The following is a 9,948-nucleotide window of genomic DNA, read 5'->3' on the forward strand; positions in this document are numbered from 1 at the left end:
CTCATGGTCTCAGAGCTTTCAGTCCATTGTTGCTGGACAGAAACAGAATTCTATCATGGCAGCTAGGAGGCAGAGAGAGAAAACTCTCCGTGCTAACTGGCTTTCTCCTTCTCTCCCATCAGAGCCCCCAGGCAGTGGGAAGCTGCCAGCCACATCCAGAACCAGTCCTCCCTCCTTAGTTAATCTTCTTTGGAAATGCCCCAAAGACACACTAATAATCAAAATTAACCATAGCAAACACATTCTTTCAACCTCTAAAATCAGGTTTGTTCGTTTTTTGTGATTCATTTACTATGACAGCAAGAATATTAAACTAGAAACTGAAGGCTCTTGGTCACTAGAGACCCAGAGAAGACACTTTTCAAAGTTACCCTGTTTGTTCAGGACAGTAAGTAAAAAGACTGTCAACTGCCCTGACAGCTGTGATTCCAGCTTCTCCTGGAGTGAGGGACGTGACACTGAAACATGAACACACCAATGGCGTGTGTTTCTACTGTTCCTGTCATTTCCCTTTGTCTGCTGGAAACTTAGTATTTATGGTGAACACTTCATTTCTAATCCACATATTACTCACTTTAGCTTTTTTCAAACCTGCCACTCACCCATTTTATGACTTATTCATGAACATTTGTTGAATATTTTTTCTGAGTTATGGTCTAAATTAAATGATAGAAAATGCTTTCTTATATGTAAGAATGTGTGCACATGAAATTCAAAAACATACTTGAAAAATTATAGCCCACTTTCTTTGCTTTGACTATTGATTCATATTAGAACTTTTAGTATGAATAAAGTCAATAGAACTATTAAATGATTAATCACTCTTTAAAGGTAAAAAAATAAAAACTCTTTCCAAATCTATAGACTTTCCATTCATCTGTTGTTTTCAATTCTCTTTGTAAGTCACCAGTTAAAAACAGACTGAGATGACATGTTTAGTTATATTTAGAATCCCAGGAACTTTTCTACTTTATGTCAGAAACCATAAGAAAAATACAACCATAATTTATGGCATTCTCCACATTGATGGATTTTTTTTAAAATTATTATTTTGTAGTCAATACATACTTCTCTGAGTATCACAGTTCTTATGGAGAACATTAGGGTTGCAAATTTAATTTATATTCTATAATAGTGCTCCCAAAACATGCCAGCACATGCTACATGTAAAGAAAGGACCCTTTTCCTGCATTGCATTGCAGTCTCTAATGGCCATCCTCCCTGGCTCACTAGAACTGACCCTTTTCTCTTTTGGGCAGTTCTATGAGGTCTTTGAAGAAGCACTGAGGTTTGGGTGCACTTGGATCGAGCCGGGCATGGATAGAGCATACTTAACGATTTCAGGCTCTTGCTGAAAATGTATTTTGCTCCATATTTTTCAGTTTTCTTGATGAGCTTAGATCATTTCATGTGCCCTGCATTTGGCTTGTGTTGACAGCCCAAAAGTGCAATATGATCACCCCAGCTCAAGTCCCTCTTGCTGTCTTAAACCATTTTCCAACAGCAAAGTAGGGGCTGTCTTCTTTCTGCATGAGGGACTATGGTGGTTATTTCGGCATCCTGAGCCAATCAGGTGAGGCCAGGCCGATGGTTTCTCTGACTTTCCAAGAACTCTAAGAGCCCAGATTGAGCTTGCTCCCAACTAGGCTCTCAGTACCAGCCATATCTAAGAAGTTGACAATTTCTGCCTATGAGGCAGGTATTTGGGAACGTGGCACCCACACTTGTTTGCGTCAGATTGACATCTACACAATCGTGGACAACATTTGGCTCACTCAGGGTTTCTTTAGAGGACCTCTTCCCAAGTGCTGACCTGGATTAACCCTACTTAACTTGTTGAAAACCGAGGGATTATAGGAGAAGGTGCATGGTCATGGTCCACTGATGGATCAGGCTTGCCCTTGGCGGTGTTTCCTTGGGGCTTTGAAGTGTGGATTGTGGACAATCTTCCTTAATGTCCTCTCTTAGGGATCTTGTTTCATTACAGAAGCTGGTCTTTTGGAGGAGGCAAGTGTAGCAAGAACTGGGTTGTGCTTGTTTGGCTTATAAATCAAAAGCAAGGAGCAGGGGAGCTTCCTTCTTTACCACACTCTGGCTGCCTCCCTGCTGCAACTATATAAAGGACCTGGGGTCTGGTTTCATTGCAAAAGCCAGCGATGCTGAAGGGGTGGAGAAACAAGGCCCCTCCCTCCACTGATTTCCTAATGGGAACTGTAAAAATATATGTATTCTCTGCAATGGCAATTTGAACTGTAGAATGGAGTTCTAGGGAAACAATAAGGATATTTGCAAAACCTAGCCACTAGTCAGTCACTGTAAGTAACATCGTGAGCTGAAAACTTGCAAAACCCTAAAGATAAAGCAGGACACATTCTTATACCTACAGAATGTAAAAATAGATGATTATAAAGAGCGCACACCATTGAAGAGCCCAGAGTTGACTGATTTTTCTCAACATTGTATGTCAACCTAAAACACAGTCACATTCTACACTAAATGATCTCCTTTTTAATATTGGAAACATTAATCCATATAAATGCATAGGTTTACCCCATGAAAGTAACAGGATCAGTCAAAAAATATGAACAGTTATTTTGTGGTGGTTTATAAGTATTGATTATTTTATTATTTTTAACATTTCCTTATCTTTTCTCTTATACATATATCTTAGTTATTTAATATTAAAATACATAACATTCTTGTGAGGGGAGATGGAATTATTCTGACTTTTATATTTATGTTTCTCCATAAATGGGGTCAACAGGAGCTGGTGACTGAAGCCTGCAGGCACACAGCACACAGGTCATAGAAGGAATTTGGAACTGGTTTCTGGCCTGAGATCTGGGCTCAGATCCACATGCATGGCCAGGTTTGCTAGGGCTCCTAAGCTCCTTCTCCTCCTCAGGGACTCAGTTCCCACACATTTATTCCTGTCTCCATTTACTGTTGTGCCAAGGGTGGAACCCAGGTCCTTACACCTGCTGGGCAATCACTCTACGTTGAGCTCTCCTTAGCTTTCTTCACCTTGGAACGAGGACAGCAGTATTAGTCTGTATATCTCTTGGGGTTATTAGATACATTTGGTAATATTGGTAAAGTCCTTAGAGAAGTGTGTATGACCACTAGACATGGGACTCCCACTCTGTTCAGAGGTGACTTATGGGCTCATCCAATCAGCCAATGAACTGTCTTACTCGTGTCTATTTTTTATGTGCCGTTAGCTCTCTTCTGTACTAACAAGGAATTTTGCTCACTGGTTTAAAAATGTAGCTTGTTTCTCTGTTTCCACCCATGCATTCAGCTCTAACAGATGTGCAGGAAGCCAAAAGAGCCGGCTCTATGTTTTTCTAAATTCACTTCCAGTAAGCCAGTGCGTCTGCTGCTGACTGCACACCTGCAGGGTAGACAGCCTCAGACAATCCCGCTGCACTCGAAACCCTTTATTTGTTAGTGTTAAATGTGTCATCGTGTATGCAGCACACTATGTTTTCATTTTTCTACAAGACTGTCACAACATCCACCTGAAGGCAAGCTCCTCTTACCTCACAGGTCCATAACACTCCAAGCTGTCACTCCAGAAAATGGCTGCCCACAGCCTCCACTTAGGAGAGCCCCTTTGTCTCTGGATCACCCATCCCCAGACTGATAACAATGAAGTTCTAGGGTAAAGTTTGTTATGGCTGAAAAATTACTTGCCCAATCTGGTAGTCTGAGTTATGTACCTTTGCTTTCAAGCGTGCATGAAGGAATCCGAACTTCCGTGGAGGAAGCCACATTTCTTGGGTAGGTTAAGATGTTTTCCTCTGCTTAGCCAAACAAAAAACAAACAAAAAGAGAAAGCCAGCTTCCCCATAGGAAATGACTAAACAGGGTTCCAGATGGGGCACCTGCATCTGCCCAGTAGGAATCACCTACACTAAGGTGAGTAGGATTTTTTTTATTTCATATTGGGTATTTTCAAACATCTTGCAGAAGCATCTTCATAAAGTGTGTGTGGATTTCAGTCTTTATCCTGCTGGGTGTAACTACTTCAATAAAATAGGCTCTTTCTGCTGCCAAATGTTGGATGTGTGCCAGGTTGGGTAAGAACATGGGATCTGGCTGGCAAAGTGAATAAAAGTGATTTTAGGGCAATGAATGTGTGTTCTTGACCCTTCTGGTGAGCAGTAGATGGAGTTTGGCCAACACTGGTTTTAATACCCAGGGAGCTCACTGTTCCTGGCCAGGCACCCTGGTACTCACTTGCATAACATTTAAAATAATCTCAAATATGGTAAACAACACCACAAGAACAATGTTAGCCTGGAGGAGACAAGGGGACAGTGTTGGTGAAAGTGCTAGTATTTGTGCTTCATTGAAAAATTAATAGAGTTGATCATAAGTTTCTAAGTACCCAGAATGCAACTTCCAGAGAATGGGGCTGAGCACTGAAAGCCCTCTTTAATCTGAGGCTGTGGGACAGGTTGGGGTGTGTTCCAACAGGCAGACACAGGTAGTGGAGTTGTGAGACTGCCCTGGACAGCCTGCCAGGAGTCTTCAACACTGTCCTCAGGGAGCTGCCTCCACGCAATAGGCTGCTTTGATCTCTGTTGAGCCTGCTCCAAGGATGCCAGTAGTGTTCTGGGTGTCCAGAGTTCATTTTACAGCCATCATCAAAGCAGCCTTCACACCGTAAAGACTAACAACCTGGCCTCTATTTGAACAGCTAGTAGCTCTTCAGACTGCGTGATTCATAGAAGCTGCTGAGCAGAAAGAGAGCTAAGAAACAGAATGAAAGGAGAAAAGAAGAGATGGAGTAGAAGCTTGCCTGAGTCTGCCAATGGCTTGCACCACCCAGCAGTGGGGGTACAACCTTGAAAGCAGAGCTTTTCTAACCGTGAGACCCCAGCAGTATTCACAGCTTCAGTGAATCATGATTTGGCCAAAGAAGCCTTATGAGCTGTTAAAGGATCACGAAACTATCAAAGAGTGGTATCAGAAGACAGGGATAAAGAACATCCCTCCTGAGCACTTAAATAAGACAACACAAGTGAAGCGGTTTGTAAACCAAATTTTAAACTGATGGAAAGGACTGAGGATACGGCTCAGGGTAAAGTGCATGCTGTGTGAGTATGAGGCCCTGAGTTCAAACACATAGAACTGTGTAAAAAGCCAGGTGTGGTCATGGTCACAAGGCCATCATTACACCCCTGTGGGGTGTGGGGGGGTAGAGACAGGAGAATTACTTGGCCTGGCTGGTCACCAGCATAGCTCCAGGTTAATTAAGAAATCCTTTATCAAGAGAATGATAGAGCAAGATACCCAGCATCCTCTTCTGGCCTCTGTATGTGCAAACATATCACACACACACACACACACACACACACACACACACACACACGAGAGAGAGAGAGAGAGAGAGAGAGAGAGAGAGAGAGAGAGAGAGAGAGAGAGAGAGAGAAACATACACTAAAAAACAATAAAGTAACTGGAATGAGTTCAAAGAAAGATAATTTGGTCAATAGCTTGTCATGGTCCGTTGTTTGTAATTCTCTGACTTCAGAAACCAATGAAGTCTTTTTAAAGTATAAGTTTTCATTAGTAACACCCACCCCAAAATGACAAAAAAAAATGACTGAAAACATTTCTTGATGTCCTTACCATGCCTTCCTCACCATAATTCTTATTTTTATAAAAATCATATCCTTCACAAAAACATGGAAATAATTCATTCAATGATGAGATCTGAAGCCCTAAAAACTGTTTTTTTTTTTTAATGAATCAAAAATTTACTTTTGAGGAACAGAGACAAAGACATAGCATCCTTCTTTGCAGTGAGCATCTGAGGATGAACTCTCATCTGCTGTTTCGTAGAAGAGAAGGGTGTCACCGAACAGTGTGGACAAATGGCAGGGTTGGCATTAGTGCGCTACAGAAAAGGAAATGCAAACAAGCAACAGGAATGTGAGAAGATGCTCACCGGTGGACAGGAAAATACAGACTTAAACAATGAGAAACATTTTCCCCTAAACATAATATATCAATATGTATATGTCGTCATATATGCGTATTCTGAAGATTGACAGCATCTATTCAGCCAGGCACTTTCTATGTTACTGGTGGGAGTGTAACTTGGAAAGAAGACAACATCACAACATGCATTTTAATGCACAAATCCAGTTGTGCAGGGAAGGAGTCTCAGAACCCAACCTCTGGTACACTGTTGACTTGTAGCAAGTCCATCTCAGTCAATCAAAGTTCTGTCTTCCATAGGATCTTTCTAAGGCTGCTATCATGTCCAGATGTTGGGGAATAGGGGAAAGAGCATTGTCCTTAAAGTAGTCACCAGTCAACACAGGTTTTGCCTTGCCCACTGTGATGCCAGGCAACTCACTTCCTCGTAGCATGTCCACCATCTTTCTTTTTTCCCATCAGGCTGAGCTCAAGAGCCTGGGAAAGGATTCCCATACTACTGCTGTGTGAGGACCTTAGAGGATTAGAGGACTGTCTCTGGGCAGATGTGCCCCTGTAGAACACACAGCATTTCTTTCTTGGGGTTCTGCTGTCTGCTCATGCTCTTCTCCTTGTCTGGCTGCCTTCTGAGAGTGTAACCTGGGAAGTCCAGTACATGGCCTGCATTGAGAAATCACAGACACCTCTAGTGTCCTGTCCTCCCCTCCCCTCCTCTCCCCTTCCCCTCTGCTTCCCCCCCTCCTCCATCATGCCAGAGAAACTTTTCCTAACCTGAAACAGAAGTTCTTCAGTCTTTTATGATGTGTCTCCCACACATTTCTTCTAACCAGAAGTTTTCTTCATTCCTCTAAGGATTTAAGCTTTTGGAGACTGAAGCCTTGAAGGCTATTCCCACTTTCTCCCTCTGGGTTTCAGAATTGAAACATCTCACCTCAGTGGCAGCAAACAGAAGACTCCAGTTGTTTGAATGTGGTAGATGAGGTTAACTACTGCTGGGTATTTGTCTTAAAGAACTAAATATATACATTATGAAGATACAGGCACCAAGAAGCCTTTGGGAGCATTGTTTGCAAGAGAACTTAGAGAGAGCTTGCTGTCCACAACCAGAAGGGATGGTTACATAAATACACTAAGCCTGTACAGAGGAATCCCATGTAAGCATCAACATGGATGACACTGTCTTCATGCATTAACTCGGAAAGATCTTATGAGTATCAAGAACTGGAAAGGGCAAATTACAAAAGTCATAAATGTAATATATTTTGTACTTTAAAAAATGGTCCCTACCCTACTTCTGCGTTATGTGTTTCTAAGTACAGAAAGGCACAACAAACATTAACAGTATTGACAGCTTCAGAGAAGAGAATTCAGATGAGGAAGAGCTATTCTCTTTTCTCTTCTGATTCTCTTAAGTATTTTATTTGATTTAGTAAATGCTCATTGTCTTGTTAGATTTAAGGGAAAAAAAGCACAAAAGAAAACTATATCAAAGTAGCACTTTCAAAGCATGGGCAATTGTTTGAAGAACTGGGATCCTAGGCAACTAGAAAGGCTTGGAAAAGTAAGGGTGTGTAAGAATGGAATATTACCTAGGATGTTATCTAAGTTTCTGTTTGCTTGAGAGTAAAAAACCTCCCCACAAAAAAAAATAAGTTGACTATAGACAATATTCCATTTTTAGAGACACACCTGAAATAAATGTACTTAAAACAACAAATGGGCCATGCTTGTTTAGGGCCAGAGTGCATGTGAACTTGGTACTTAACTGTATCAGCACTGCACTGTCATCACAACCCCTGACAGGGCATCGTGTAAGCCACCTCACAATTCTATACACAAGAAGGAGATTCTTTAAAAGGAATAAGTAGACCACCTCCCATATTTAAGTCTATCTACCTATCTACCTACCTATCTACCTATCTATCTATATCTATCTATCTATCTATCATCTATCTATCTATCTATCTATCTATCTATCTATCTATCTATCTATCTATCATCATCTATGTATCTATCATCTATCTATGTATCTTTCTATCTATTATCTATCATCTATGTATCTATCACCTATCTATAAATCTATCTATATGTATGTATGTATCTATCATCTATGTATGTATGTATCTATCTATCATTTATCATGTATCTATCTCGTGTGTGTGTGTGTGTGTGTGTGTGTGTGTGTGTGTGTGTACATGTACATGCCATCTGTCGATTTCAGAGGAAAATTTGCAGAATTTGGTTCTTTCCTTCCACCATATGGGTCCCAGGGACCAAACCCAGGTGTCAGGCTTGGCAGCAAGCTCTCTTATACTCTGAGCCCAATATTAGCAACTTCAGTAGCCACAAAATAATTTTTGTAAATTGTGACTTTCTCTTAAGAAACCTTTATCCATATCTTGGGTGTGTGCTAACACGTCTTTCAGAATACCCATACTTAATCAAAGGTATGTGCTGCCTCTCACCTCTATTTAATAGACTCCCTCATTTTCTCCCACTCCAATTGATCCAGAAGGTCATTTTGAATGAGTTAGTGAAAGACTCAGCATTACCTAGAGAGGAGGTGGACCTGGGGCCTCTGTGCTGACAGCGCTGAGCTATGCATTGTCTTAGTGTCTTTCCTCTTTGCTTCAGCAGACTAAGACAGCTTACAGAGGGAAGGGATTCTTTTGGTTTATAGTTCAAGAGGTTCTCTGAAGTGGCGGTAGATGCAAGGTGGTCGCAGTGTGAGGCTGCTGTCATGTTGCATTCACAGTTAGGAATAAGAGCAACATATGTCAGTGTTCAGCTCAGGCTTTTCTTTCTATCCGTCCAGGCAGTGGTACCACCCTCAGGATGTGTCTTCCCACCTCAGTTAATCTAGTCTGGATAATCCCTCCCAGGCCTGCCCAGAGACTTGTCTCTTAGGTGATTCTAGGTCCTGTCAAGTATTAACTATTACAAGCTATGACTTCCCACTGCTCCTGCCACAGCTAATGTACACAACGAAGATCAGTCACAACAATTAATCAGTTAAAATGTGATGGTGGTTATGAGGGCCATTTTGTAAAACACTGACTAGAAAGGAGATTTCTGTTGTATAATACAAAAGACAAAAATTGTAAATGTAACTGTAGAAATTTAAACACCTTATCCTTCTCTCTGAGTTCTATGACTGAAGTCAATGCAGGAGAGCTCATTTCAAACAAACGATTGCAGTTGACAATGAAGTTGAAACCTGATCCAAGCTGAAACCTTTTGTTTTATTCCTTGATATACAGTCTTCAATACCAGCAACACTGACTGCTTTGTGCTGATTTAACCGGTGAGTCTGCATGGGTGAAAACACGGTCTGAAATCGAGCCCTTACAGAGCATGCTCGACCTGACCAGAGGGTTACAGTGACACAGCAGCAGACTAAACCGTGGCCTCTGTGGACCAACGTGGATGTACGATTAACAGTGCTGATGCTGCAAACCCTGGACTGTTTCTCATGTATTCACAAATAATTCCAAAAAGCACCATATAAGAGATCAAATGTGTATTCGCATCCCCATACCCACCAATGTAAAGACCTTTGGTATGTGGACAGGGGTGATTATGAGCAAAATACATAGTACAGAATTCTGAAAGTACTAACAAGAAGAGGAAAATTTAAATTTAGATAGGCTCAGCAATAAGAGACATTCTCACTAAAAGCTCAAGCAGCATCAGCTGAGTGCTCAGTGACAGGAAGAGGGGGCATTATTTAGGACTTACTACAGTGTAGCCTGGGCATGGCTGCCAGTCACATGTTAACTCCCTTCATCCCTGTGACACTCTGTGTTGGACATCTTGCCTTTCAAATTTTCTAGAAGGGACTATGATGGTTTGAAAGAAAATGGCCCTGCCCTCAAGGGGAGTGGCACTATTAGTGGCCTTGTTGGAATAGGTATGGCCTTGTTGCAGGAAGTATGTCACTGTGGAGGTGGGCTTTGAGGTCTCATATACACTCAAGGTACCACCCAATGTCTTAGT

This window comes from Peromyscus leucopus, chromosome 5 (genome assembly GCF_004664715.2).
Source record: "Peromyscus leucopus breed LL Stock chromosome 5, UCI_PerLeu_2.1, whole genome shotgun sequence".
NCBI lineage: Eukaryota > Metazoa > Chordata > Mammalia > Rodentia > Cricetidae > Peromyscus > Peromyscus leucopus.